We start from the raw sequence: 12,903 nt of genomic DNA, 5'->3' as shown, positions 1-12,903 counted from the left end.
TAAGTGTCTCATAATATGTGCTAAATTTGGTGCATCTCTAGATATAGCAGTTCTAATTTTCCACTTCCTGACATCTGCAATACTTGTATGATGCATGTCAGGTTTGGGTGGATGGAGTGGGCTCAAGAGCTGACATTTCATTATAACCAGCTGATGCTAAATGTATTCTATGGTTTGCATATTGATAGTTTGCCATGGCAGCCGGGATCCTACTGGACACCCTTAGGGCTGTCGTGTTGAGACTACTTTGAAGCTTGGCCAGGGGCTGGGCTTCATAGTAGACTGTGATTTTAGGTATATACTGCAATATAGTTGTTCTGCAGTATATAGAGTAAGTAATCAGACTGTTGCAGGTTCAACTCCCCTAATCAACTAATTTTAAAGAAATAAAAATCAAATTACTTTCCTCCTTTAAAAATAGACAACAAATAAACATATTTACAAATGGATTTTCAGTGGCGCTTGTGTATGAGTGTAATTCCAGCAGCAAACAGTAAGACACCTGTTACAAGGGTGTCAAAGAAATAAGGTAAAATAACTCGTAATATTAGTGTGCGCTTGGAACACTCATAAAGAAGAGGGAAATCTAAATTAGGTGGCTAGGAAAGTCCATTGGTCCCCGCCGCAACCACCAGCAAGTGAAACCGACGTGGTCATCTGCTGACTCACATCACGAAGGTCCTGTATACCTGGAGCAGCTCACAGACGCCAGGAGCACGAGAGGCCGCTCACGTCTGCTCCACAGCTGGAGGTACACTGACAGGAGGCTGCCACCAGCCGCGGCAGCCCCTGTATCTCGTCTATACCCCAGTGTACAAACCCCCCCCCCTCTTTTTCCAAGCGCTGGAGCAAAAAGCGCTATTTTAACCTGCTGGATGTAACAGCTATATAGAGACTATAAAAATCCAGTGTATTTGCAGATATTCTCATCAAATTCAGTTTCTCTATAGTTAGTCTCTGAAAGTTGCAAAAATAACCGTTAACTTTATGAGCTGCCGTACCATGGAACTTTTTGTAGAACACATTCTGTTCTTCAAGGTGCAATCATGAGCGTGATGGAGACTGATGAAATGCATTATTTGCTTATTTAAAGTTAATTGAATTAGATGAGTTGGAAAGCGAGAGGCTCTCCATCATCAGAATGACAAATTTCCTAAATGTGTCTATTTCTAGATTTTAGAGAAACTGGGAAAAACTCGTTGGCTAGAGCACATTCACTATTAACTGAAATGTGCTTCTTTTACAGGCTACTGACGAGATAAGAATATGTAATAGTACTGATAAATGATCATAAACTCGCCACATCAACCTTTAGGTCTCTTTCATGCACAATTTTCTTGGTGTCTTGTATTTAAATTTTCATGGGTTTTGGTGGCTTTTTTTTTTAAATTATTTCTATTTGTACCATACAAAACATTCTATAGAGACGAGTATGGAAGAAACACTAGAAAAAAAAGATGTTTTGTACTTAGACTTGAATTATTTCCAACAGAATTTAACACCTTCCCAACATGTTGGGTATATATGTACTGTATGTCACATTTTTGGTGCACTTGTATGGTATCATGCAGCTGACACCTACCTGTAGGTGCCGCAAAGGGCAGTAGCACTGATGTTTTCAATTTTGTTCAATGCTATCAACTCTGACATCAAGGGCAACAAGCCATCGACCAGGGGCATAAATAGAAATAGTAGGGCCGAATTCCCCCCCTCCTGTAGGCAGAGACGTGGTGGGGTCATGCCTTGTAGGTGCAGGAACGTTGGCCAAAAATGTTCAGAAAACTTGGCTAGCCATGTCAATACATAGAGATTCTGACTGCTGATTGTCTCGACTTTTCTGGCCAAGATCTAGGAAAGGGACAGGATTACAAAAGTTGGTGAATGCTTGGCAGGAGGCAGGACCCCCCCCCCCCCCACCAACTCATGGACCCTATAGCGGTTGTGTGGTTTGCCTTCATTGTAAGTTCTCCACCACCATCCAACATGCCTTAATGTGATCACAGACTGCTGATGTGTTGTCGTTGTTGCCGGTGCCTCCTGGAGTCCCCCTGAATCTTCTACGTTTGTACTCATAGTAACCCATATCGCAGAAGGGACTTTATTGGAGATCGCTACAGAAGTAAAGCATATTGAATTGTACTTGCTGTCCACCAACTACAGGTTTCAGGTCCCTGGTGGGGTGATCAAAGATGGATTTGTTTTTGCCATGTCCGTAACAATCTCAACTAATTAAATATGATATCGATTATACATCATTGTGTGAATTCCATAAAGAATTACTGTTTTCTCCCAGAAAAATGGATTAAAAGTGATCAAGACTTATATGTACCCCAAAATAATGGCAATGCTATCCACAACTCCATCAACTGAAAAATCAAAATGTTATGGGTCTCAAAATATGGAAACACAAAATCTATTTTGCTGTCTTATTTTTTTTAAACATATATATATATATATATATATATATATATATAATTAGTGTGTGTGTATGTGTATATATATATACACAGTATATATTAAAAAAAAAACTAGGACTGAGTTCAGACTGCCATTGAAAATTGCTGACACAACTTGCTCCCTTTCCACCTAGGCGGCACACGGAACAAATGTTCGCACGTCTGATTGAGCTCTTATGCTGTTTGCAACACCTCGAAAATGGAGATCTTAGGCCGGTTTTACATTTGCGCTTTATAGCGCAGCGACAGCCTGCGCACGGCCGCCGCTAAGCCCCGCCCCCTGCCGGCTCCCTGCCCGTCCCTTCCGGTCATCGCCGCCTACTAGCGCACATGGACGCTTGCGATCTGCGCACCCTATCTTTAGCATAGGGTGCGCAGATCGTGTGCTGGCCGTGCGCTAGCAGGATTTTGCCGTGCGCTGCGCACTTTTGAAGGTGCGCCCGTGTGCGCCGAACGCAGCATGTTGCATTTCGGCGCGCACGGCGCACCTTCAAAGGTGCGCAGCACACAGCAAAATCCTGCTAGCGCACGGCCAGCGCACGATCTGCGCACCCTATGCTAAAGATAGGGTGCGCAGATCGCAAGCGTCCATGTGCGCTAGTAGGCGGCGATGACCGGAAGGGGCGGGCAGGGAGCCGGCAGGGGGCAGGGCTTAGCGGCAGCCGTGCGCAGGCCGTCGCTGCGCTATAAAGCGCAAATGTGAAACCGGCCTTACTGAAACATCGCCACTTTTGTCTATTATGAGTCTTTTCAGTTAATCCCCATTTATTTAGACAGAGATAAACTGAAGTATCAGAGTCTTTTGAGAAGATCAGTGGTGGTTCTGGAAAACATCTTAGGCCCAATTCATCATTCGCTATTTATTGAAGTCACTAGAAGTCGCAAATCCTTTAAAAAGTCACAAAAATGTGTCAAATTGAAAATTCCTCCAGAATCCTCTCTCCAAGGAAGGAGTGGAGTAAGATGCTCTCAAAAAAGTCACATTTATATAACACATCTGGATAGTCAAAGTGTTAGGTGTCTGGGTTCTGCGTCTGCTCTGCAGGAATCCAGAGCCTCACATTCTGCGGTCTCCTGCTGTCTATCTACTGCAGAGAAGATTACTTTGCAGCAGACTGCTCCAGAGACTAAGTTCCTCTGTGCTCCTACTGGGCATGCTCACGAGGCGATCTCCCATTGGAGATTGGGAGTCATGTGCCCAGGTCCTGCTCCAGATCTCATTGGTCCATCTCGGAGATCTGGAAGGTCCCCTTCGCTATAAAAAGCACGCATGATAGTTCGGCCATGCGCTAGTATAGATTTTTCAAGCTAATGTGTGAATGGTGACAGATGTATGACTCTGGTGACTGACTCATTTGAAACCCCTTCCCTCTGATATTACGCATGTGGATAGGGAATTAGTGCAGCAGTCAGCGCCAGTCAGTGGCAAGTCTTAGGCCACTGTGCACACCGCACCTCTACTCTAGCGTCCGACATTGCGCCTGCTTCCTAGTTTTGTCGACTAGCAGCCGTGCCCTACGCCGCACTGCAGTTGCAGCCCTCCTTGGCGTCCGCAGTAGCGATGCCGCACACACGGTAGGTCTAGACGGACGCAGCTCCTCTGCCTTGGGTCCTGCTCCTGCGACCAGATACCGTGTGTGCATTTCCCTGTGGTCTGTGACACTAACAGGCTCAGCGTTTTCGTATGTTTATGTTGCGGCACCTCTGTGTGTGAACAGAGCCCGCTTTGCGCACTTCGGGTGAAGTCTGACCCGTGCGCATTATACCGCCATATTGCTCGTCTGTCGTTACCTAGCAGCGGTGTAACATCTACTGCACGGTGGAACCCGAGCGGCGAACGCACTTTATTATTTATTTTTATTTAGTGCGTTCTGCCGTTCCTAACACAAAGTTGACAAGGAAATATAATTGAAAAAAAACTCAACTCAAAAAGTGGCACAAAACACAGATAAAAGGGGGAAAAAGATACTAAAAGGGAGCAAATTAATCCAGGAAACTGGAGAAACGGCAATGACTAATGTAAGCCTTTGTGTTTCTGCATTCATAAGAGATGATGGCTACCAATTACTTATGCCCATCAGTAAATGAATGAATTAATGAATATTCAGCACCTTCAGACCTTTGGTTTGCTGTACTGTGAATACAAAACTGAAAAAACAAACATTGCATTTATATTCTCAGCAAAATATTCAGGATTGAGAGTCCTCAGTAGTTGATACCTTTTAATGGCTAACTGAAAAGATGGTAACACATTGCAAGCTTTCGAGAGGACTCTCAATCCTGAATATTTTTCTATCCACTGGCTAACACGGTACAAAGATATACATCTTTCCTGTATTCTCAGCAAAGAAGTCGAAGGAAACCTAAGGTATGTGGGGAGAGCAGAGAACTGCGGTTTCTTCATCCTCCACCTTCAAAGTTGTATCATTCATTGTATTGTATATATCAATGCCAGCAAAACGATAGGCTTATGCTAATGCCAAAACCAAGGCTCTCCATAATTCTACCCATAATACTTGTAACCCAGCCTATGCCTAGATAACTTGGTCTGGATAGATTCTGTTGAGTAAAGTATTGTCACATACGAAATAATATTATGGTAGGATTAAAATGAATTTCATACCAGATTTCACAATATAAGCTAATATATTAACTAGCTCTCTTAGACCTTATGAGGCCAGTGTACTTATTTTAAACATATCTCAAAATTACTGTATAATCCTTCTTAAGTTTCCCACTTGATATTAAAAATTAGTACTTCAACCACTGGTTGAACCAACAATAGCTTCTACCATGTTATAAGAGTGAAATGAAAAAAGAAGAAATATGCAGCACTCACCAATATAGCTGAAAAACTGTGTGTCTTTATTTCACATGAATTCCATCAATGGATATGTGGACATGCAGGACGTTAGAGAAATGCTAGGGGAGGGAGGTGCCGGACAACGGCCGTTTCGGGATTACTCGCTTCTACAGGTCCAGACCTTATGAGGCCAGTGTACTTATTTTAAACATATCTCAAAATTACTGTATAATCCTTCTGAAGTTTCCCACTTGATATTAAAAATTAGTTCTTCAACCACTGGTTGAACCAACTATAGCTTCTACCATGTTGTAAGAGTCACAAGCTTCGCATCAGCCGGAGAGCCGTAGGTTGGAAACTTTTGCAGCAGTTACTTCAAATTCTTTTGATAGTCATCTGCCTTTGTTTGGTGTCTGTGACACTTCTCATCTCCTAACCAGTTGTCAGAAGAAAGTGGACTAAACTGGCCATTTTGAAACCTTTGAAATGTCTGGAGTATAGGCAGCTTACAGAATATTCCACTCTACAAAAAGTATGACAATTCCAGAAGATAGATCTTTTTTAATTGGTACAGGTCTCACCCATGATCTTACTGTGGGTACCTGCAGGCCAAGGGAGACAAGAGGATCTTAATTCCCCATTCTGGAAATCAGTGTTGGGACCCACAGTGATCTAAAGGTGTTTATCTGGTAGATAGCTGTTACTTTTTTTGTAGACTGGAATATTCCATAACGACTCTGTAGACCCACGACAAATATTGGCATATCCTATACTGTAATTGTGGGTAAAGATGCATCTAGTAGAGCACGTGGTTCCAACCCTTGGTTCTTGCTGTCGGTGTTACAAACCAAGTCGGTGATGATTCCAGTGGTCGGACCCATAGCAACCTGAAAATACTTATCATTTAGATCAGTGACAATTTTTTGTAGACTGGAACATTCCACGATGACTCTGCAGACCCACGACAAATATTGGCATATCCTGAAAAGTAGTTGTTGATAAAGATGCATCTAGTGAAGCACGACGGATGGAACGTAGATGGGCACAAACTTGAAAAAAGACAGAAAAGTAAATTAGCACCACCTGTTGGAATCAGTAACCCTACAAGTCACTATTGACCCTTTAATGAGCCTTGAAAGTCTTGTTAAAGGGTCAATAGTGAGTTGTAGGATTGCTGCTTCCAAGAGGTGGCGCTATAGAGTTCAAGGCCTCTTCCTCCTTGAAGAGGCAATTAGCATATTAAACTTCCCAGAGGAGCATTGCACAGAGTATAAGGGACCCGTCACACACAGCGAGATTGCGACGCATCAGCAATCTATCCAGCGATATCGCTGTGTGTGACATCCATCAGCGACCGGCCCCCCCGCCGGGTATCGCTGATCGTGCAGGATCGTCCTGGGCCATTTTTTGATTGTTGGTCTCCCGCTGGCCAGCACGCATCGCTGCATGTGGCAGCGGGAGACAAACGATCAACGACGCTGCACGCTGGTATCTAGGGTAAACAGTGGGTAACTAAGAACCGCACGGCCCTTGGATACCCGCTGTTTACCCTAGATACCAGCTTGCTCACTGGTCCTGATAGCTGGTGAGTCTGTCTAACTATGTCCCAGCGATCCCATCCATGTCGGATTGTTGGTGGGATCACTGGGACATCGTTGTGTGTAACGGGACCTTAAGACTCCTTATACTGGCATGCCAGAGCTGGTATGTCACTCTCCACAAGGAGAAATGTTACCCTTCAGGAAAGTAAATAGAAGGCTGAATAACATAAGGGCAAAGAAAATTGTTCACGAACCAATCAAATATGTGATAAAGTGCCGAAAAGAGAGCGAGAAGGACACGGCAGATAGAAGAGAACAAATTAGGGGAGCAGAGGGTAAAGGCTAATGATACTTTTATCCTATGCGAACCTATCTTTTGAAGTCTGAAGCACAGGGTGGGATCTTAGATAAAAGCACCAGGTTGGTGATGAGTAGTACACAGAGTAAGATACTGTAGAAGGACGCAGGAAGATTGATGATGCACCAAAAAGAACAGCCAGACTATACGAGATATATCCGAAACCGGGAATGATTGCCGATGATGAACGGAGTGACATGGAAGTGAGCACAGTGGGAAGCAGCCGAGTAGATGAAGGAAACACGTAGGAAATTAGCGATTCAGAACACAAGCTGATAGAGGCATAGAAATAACTAAAAAACAGTATAAATGACAAACGGCAGAAACTACATGAGAATCCGCTCATCACCGTGCAAGCAGCTCTCCACCACAGGATGGCGAAAGAAGGGCAGAGGATGAGAAGGGAGTGCGATGACCTCCATTGTTAGGCAGCACTTCAGATGGCAACCATGTGATAAGTAAAAGACTAGTAAGAGAAGAAAACAGAACAAATGAATGCCCTTGGTTACATAATATAACCACTGTAGCGATGGCACGATGCATGAAAACCAAGAAAGGAGGGAGAATGAAAAGTCAGCTTTATACTCTGCGTGGAGCTGTCAATACCAGGGGCAATGAAATGATCTGTTTATTGATTGATGGGTTCAGGTTCTTTCTTACGTTCCCTCCGTCGTGTTCTCCGCACACATCTTGGTAAAAGGAATTGATCATATCTGTTGTTTTTTCTAACAGCCTGACAAAAGGAGGGCTGGGGAGTCCTCTAATAGTTTATTTTTTCCCATAAAAAAACTATAAAATAATGACTGCTTATGGCGATTTGATTCTGTTCACATTGAGTATCATTCGGTTTGGTGTTCTCTAAAACATGAATAAAATAGAGTAAAAATGACACATAGTGAATATTTAATGGACGCAATACTCGTACATTGTATTATCATCAAGATTCGTTTTCATTTAAAGATTGATATTGTAACACCAAGAAGGAAAAGTCATGGGATTATGGAAATCACAGGATAATGATCAGCAAATGATGGAGAAATGGAACCAAAAATTTTTAAGTTTTTTAAAGTGTCTCAATTTATTCAGTATGAAGTACGAGTGCAGAAATCCCTGCACTTATAAGCCGTGGCTGCTATTCATGAACTTATTAATGATTGTCTGAGAAATGTTCTGCTGCGAAGAATGCACTTGGGCACGGAAATCATCAAGATCAGCTACTGAAAATCCAGATTCAAATTGTAGCTGTCATTTCAGGAGAACTTGCAGCAGAATGTCTGTGTTTGCCTCCAGGTCCTCTTTCTCCCCCTTCCCTCTCCATAGAAGTTTGAGGAGCACCTGCCATCTCAGTAATGGGAAAGTCTAGCCTCCTCTTCCACCAGATTCTTTTTCTGGAGAGCTGGTTTAGCATTCCCTGTTTTCCATGGTGATAAGATGTAGTCACTAGTTATTTTTCCTTTGACAAAGTGACTGTTAAAAGGTTGTAATTGGTATTCCTTAAATCAATGTTCCCCAACTCCAGTCCTCAAAAGCCACCAACAGGTCATTTTTTCAGGATTTCCTTAGTATGGCCCAGGTGATGGAATTATTGCCTGCGCAGGTACTGCAATTATCACCTGGGCCATACTAAGGAAATCCTGAAAACATGACCTGTTGGTGGATTTTGAGGACTGGAGTTGGGGAACACTGATTTAAGGAATAAAGGCGAGGAAGAAGAAGACAGATGTAGAGTGAGAAGGAGAGAGACAGAGAAAGGTGCTGCACCTTTTTAATAAGATTAACCCACCCCTGTGCTGGATTTACAGCTACACTGCTCAATATTGCTGTATAATGTACTCTGTGCTGCTACTATTTATGAACACATGCTTCATAAACATAGGATAGGAGGAATCCCTCATGTCTCTTTGTTCTGTATTTGATATACATCATAGCACCTAGTCTCCACCCATAAGCTCAGTGATGACTGAAGCTAATTTGGAACAGTCATCAGAAATGATGAGTATAAAACAGACATTTAGTTTGAAGGCCTACCAGACAACATAGTAAATCTGATTCTTGCAGTTATCCATGATTTAGGTTGAATGAGAGCACTAGGAGAGCAGAGCTTTAAGATTTTGTTCTTTTTCTGTATTGTGAAGAAAATATAACATGATGTTGTTACCTTTGTACAAAGACTAGTAGAAAACCACTATCCATGTGGCTTAACAGCCATCTGATAATTTTGGGAGGATGTTCTGCTTTGCAAGGTGCTCATATACCTTAGATGGCTGTCTGTCAAATAATTATTCTCTGCCCACTCACACATCTGTAAAGGAGTGGAGAAGCTGTCGACACCCAATTTATAGAACTCATGTTATATGATGCATTGCCATGTTTTGAATGTTTTATCTATTTTGTTGCCTGCAGCACAGCTAACCAGTAGATAGGGTAAACAAATGGGACTAGCCCATACAGGGAGTATTTTAAGTTGTCATAGGAAATTCAGTTTCCTTTTCATGAGTCTGTTAAGTGGAAAGTACTCAAAAAGGAAGAACCTATGATCCAGCAGACCTGCATTGAAAAGGGAGTTGTGTGAGAAGAAGGGATACCATACTCTGATAGCAAGTTCTAGAGTGAACACGTATCAGGTGGCAGGAGGATCCTTTATCTAAGATGAGTGGGGCCTACAGAAAGCGTTGTCTATGCTTGATAAGAAATGGAAGGGTAGCCAGACCTGAGGGTCATGGAGAAGACTAGCCAGGCTGGGACATGTGTTCTCCTAAGGGGAATTGAGAAGATGCCGTGGCACACCAAGAAGAATGTGGCCCACATCAACTGAAAGTTGAGAATAGTCGTGAGGGATCGTAGAGACACGCCTCAGTCAAGGGTCCCTAAAGCTGTAAATGAAATCCTAAATGGAACAATCTCACCATAGGTCAGGTGGTGTTGTTATGAATGGTGTTCCAGGTAGTAGATTCTCAATGTAGCACAGAAGAGGGAGAGGCGCAACTTACATAGTTCACACATTACCCCGCCACAGTGTCCAAGGGATCAATAATGCAAATTCACAAAATACTTAGTAAAAAAAAAAGTTAATTCTTGCATTCTAGCCTCCCTCATTCATCTCTATTTCGTTGGTTCCTGACCTGCCATGTCAAGCGGTAGCGATATGTCACTGCCGGCAGCATGCTAAGGTAATAGCGCACACACACTCAGCCAGGGTCTTCTTATTCTGTAATGTCCAACGACACGTAAGAGACCCTTGGCCAGGACATGTTATACATGTACATAAAGCCAAGTATGCGTTATAAACAGGAAGAGTGCAATAATCCACACCTCTGGAGATGGCATATCTCTCACTAAACAAAAGGATCCGACATTGACATTCAGCATGCCTGATCCTTCTCTCTACCAACATAATCTGGCAGGAGAGAATCGGGGGATCTTATACGAAAAGTAGTAGGCTGGATAAGCCAAAATTTGGCAGGTCTTGTTGACATTAATGTGTATGATGGACTTTGTTTTCTTTCTTGCATTTTCCTCCAAAGAAATATGCAATAAGAAAGTGAATTTGGGGTGGAACTCTGCTTCCTATCCATGAATTTCTTTCTTTTATACTGAAACATTATACGACAGGAGCAGACATCTCAATGGTGCAACCTGTGCGGCTGCACAAGGGCCCAATAGGTAAGAAGCCCATTTCCACTTACAGAGCAGGTGGAATTGTGTATTATGATGAGATGTTGGGCCACAAAGGGCCCGTATAGTGTTCTTGCACAGGGGCCTCTCTTGTCTGTGTTCACCAGTGATATCAGGGGAAGGGAGAAGACACATAGAGTATAAGATATTCACCACTTTGTTCCTGTAAATTTTCCCTTCAAACTCCAGCACTAAGTGGCACAGAACTTGGTCCAAATGAAATTATCAGTATGATCCTTGAAACATAATAATTGTGAGGGTTAGTTGTGTGAATCTTGTAGTGTTAACTAAACCTCAAAAGCTATAGTTGGCCATAGACCTAAGGTAGATGTTAGAGTTATTTCTGGTCAACCTCATCAAGTGGTCACATTTTTCTATGGAGAATTAAATGTCTGGAATCATTGGCACCAATAATGTTAGGAAATAAAAGAAAAACAGATGAGTCTGAAATCCAACCTGACTGATTACTGTAGGAAGAAAAGCTGCTCTCAAATATATGAAATTATCAGATGACGGAATGGAAAAAAAATGCCATGTCTACCCCTGATTAGCTGGTTAATGACCTATAATGTACATTTTTGCCAAAGGTCATTAAGTAATGTATGAACTAGGCTCACCGACAGACTTTACAGACCTCATTATTCTCTCTTATTGTGCTGCCATGATCTTTTTTTTAAAGAAGAACCATTCTCCTGACAGCCCTTCAAAGCAAGTCAAAATTGTTTATTCATTTTCTAATTGTCCAGTAATAAATTTTGAACATTGAACATTCTTACAGAGGCCTTTAGAGTCTGAGCTGTAGTTCTTGTTTTTTAGCAATTTCACTAATTATTGCAAGGTATGGGATGTCCACTCTTTGAAAGATTATCATCTGCCTTCAATGTTTTCCACTTGAATAATTTTTCTCGCTGTAGAATGGTGGACTCCAAATTGCTTAGAAATGGCATTATTATTATTTATTTTTAGAACATTATTGATTCCATGGTGCTGTACGTAAGATTGATGGGCAGCAATAATTGCTTCTCTAAGATTATTGCTGATATTTTTCCTCCTTGGCATTGTGTTGCCATATACCTTAACGCAACAGACCTGCAATCTGTCAAAACTTTTGCTTTTATAAAGGTGGTTACACTCGCTAATAAACAATGAATCAAGGGAATTTGATTAGCAGCACCTGGCTGATACTTCTGCTTTTAATTTCTATGGAGGCAGTAAAGGTATACTTAATTTTTTATATATTGCTTCAGTTTTTTTGGTCTTGTTTTTAAGAAAAATTTATGACACTCTGTAGTTTTTGACTTGTTGTTTATCCGAGGTGGTATTTACCTAATTTTAAGACCTTCTCAGGGATTGATGTTGTTCTCATGACTGTACGTCCTACGCTCCATTTTGACAGTAGCGGGTCATTTAGTGGGTGCACTAATATTGCTCTATTGGGATGTTATGTAAATTGCCCTTATTTAAAGATGTCTTTCATAGTTCCAGATTGTTTTAGATGATTAGTGAACAGCACAGATGTCTATGCAACACTGAAGCAGATGTATCAATAAGAAAGCCATTAAACATAATTGGGTTTTCCTAGCTACAAATACAGTTGGCATTGATACAGTTGGCCCCGCCAGGGTGTTAAGTTATGATGTATACGTCTCAGAGTTTTCTGAATCAATAATGCACAGACGATATTGTGCTTTTAATCCATCTAACAGTACATTCTTTAACTCAGGAGTATATAATCACCATCTCATTCCTAATATTTCTCCCTAAGACTTCAGGTTTGTGCATTATTTTCAATTTTGCCTTTCGAGTTTGGCTCAGTAATTCTCTCCCCTTCCGTCAGCAGAGCCCCCAAATCCACTCCTGCTCCCTCTCTTCCTCTCTTTCTCCATATTTAGCTCAGGTGTCAGAAGAACGCTTTGTTAGAGTTATGTTATATTTTTAGTGCTATATATGCTCGTGATCCCAGAGTTTCAGACGTCAATGATGGTTTGGGTCCCGATATGTAACGCTGCCTATGCCGTTTCTTCATTCTTCATGTTAGTTCCAGTATAGAGTATCTCATGCTCAAGCAAC

The 12,903-nt window shown here is 42.0% G+C and overlaps 1 protein-coding gene across 9 annotated transcripts in view; it reads left to right on the top strand.

The window, feature by feature from the left end:
• SYT7 (synaptotagmin 7) overlaps positions 1-12,903 on the top strand; it is a 596,170-nt gene that overhangs the window by 12,951 nt on the left and 570,316 nt on the right. The gene's annotated exons all lie outside the window — the stretch shown is intronic.

The sequence above is a fragment of the Dendrobates tinctorius genome, unplaced genomic scaffold (genome assembly GCF_039654945.1).
Source record: "Dendrobates tinctorius isolate UK_male_01 unplaced genomic scaffold, ASM3965494v1 ptg000037l, whole genome shotgun sequence".
Lineage (NCBI taxonomy): Eukaryota > Metazoa > Chordata > Amphibia > Anura > Dendrobatidae > Dendrobates > Dendrobates tinctorius.
Note: the sequence above shows the minus strand (reverse complement) of the source record. Positions and strands in the feature narration are given on the sequence as shown.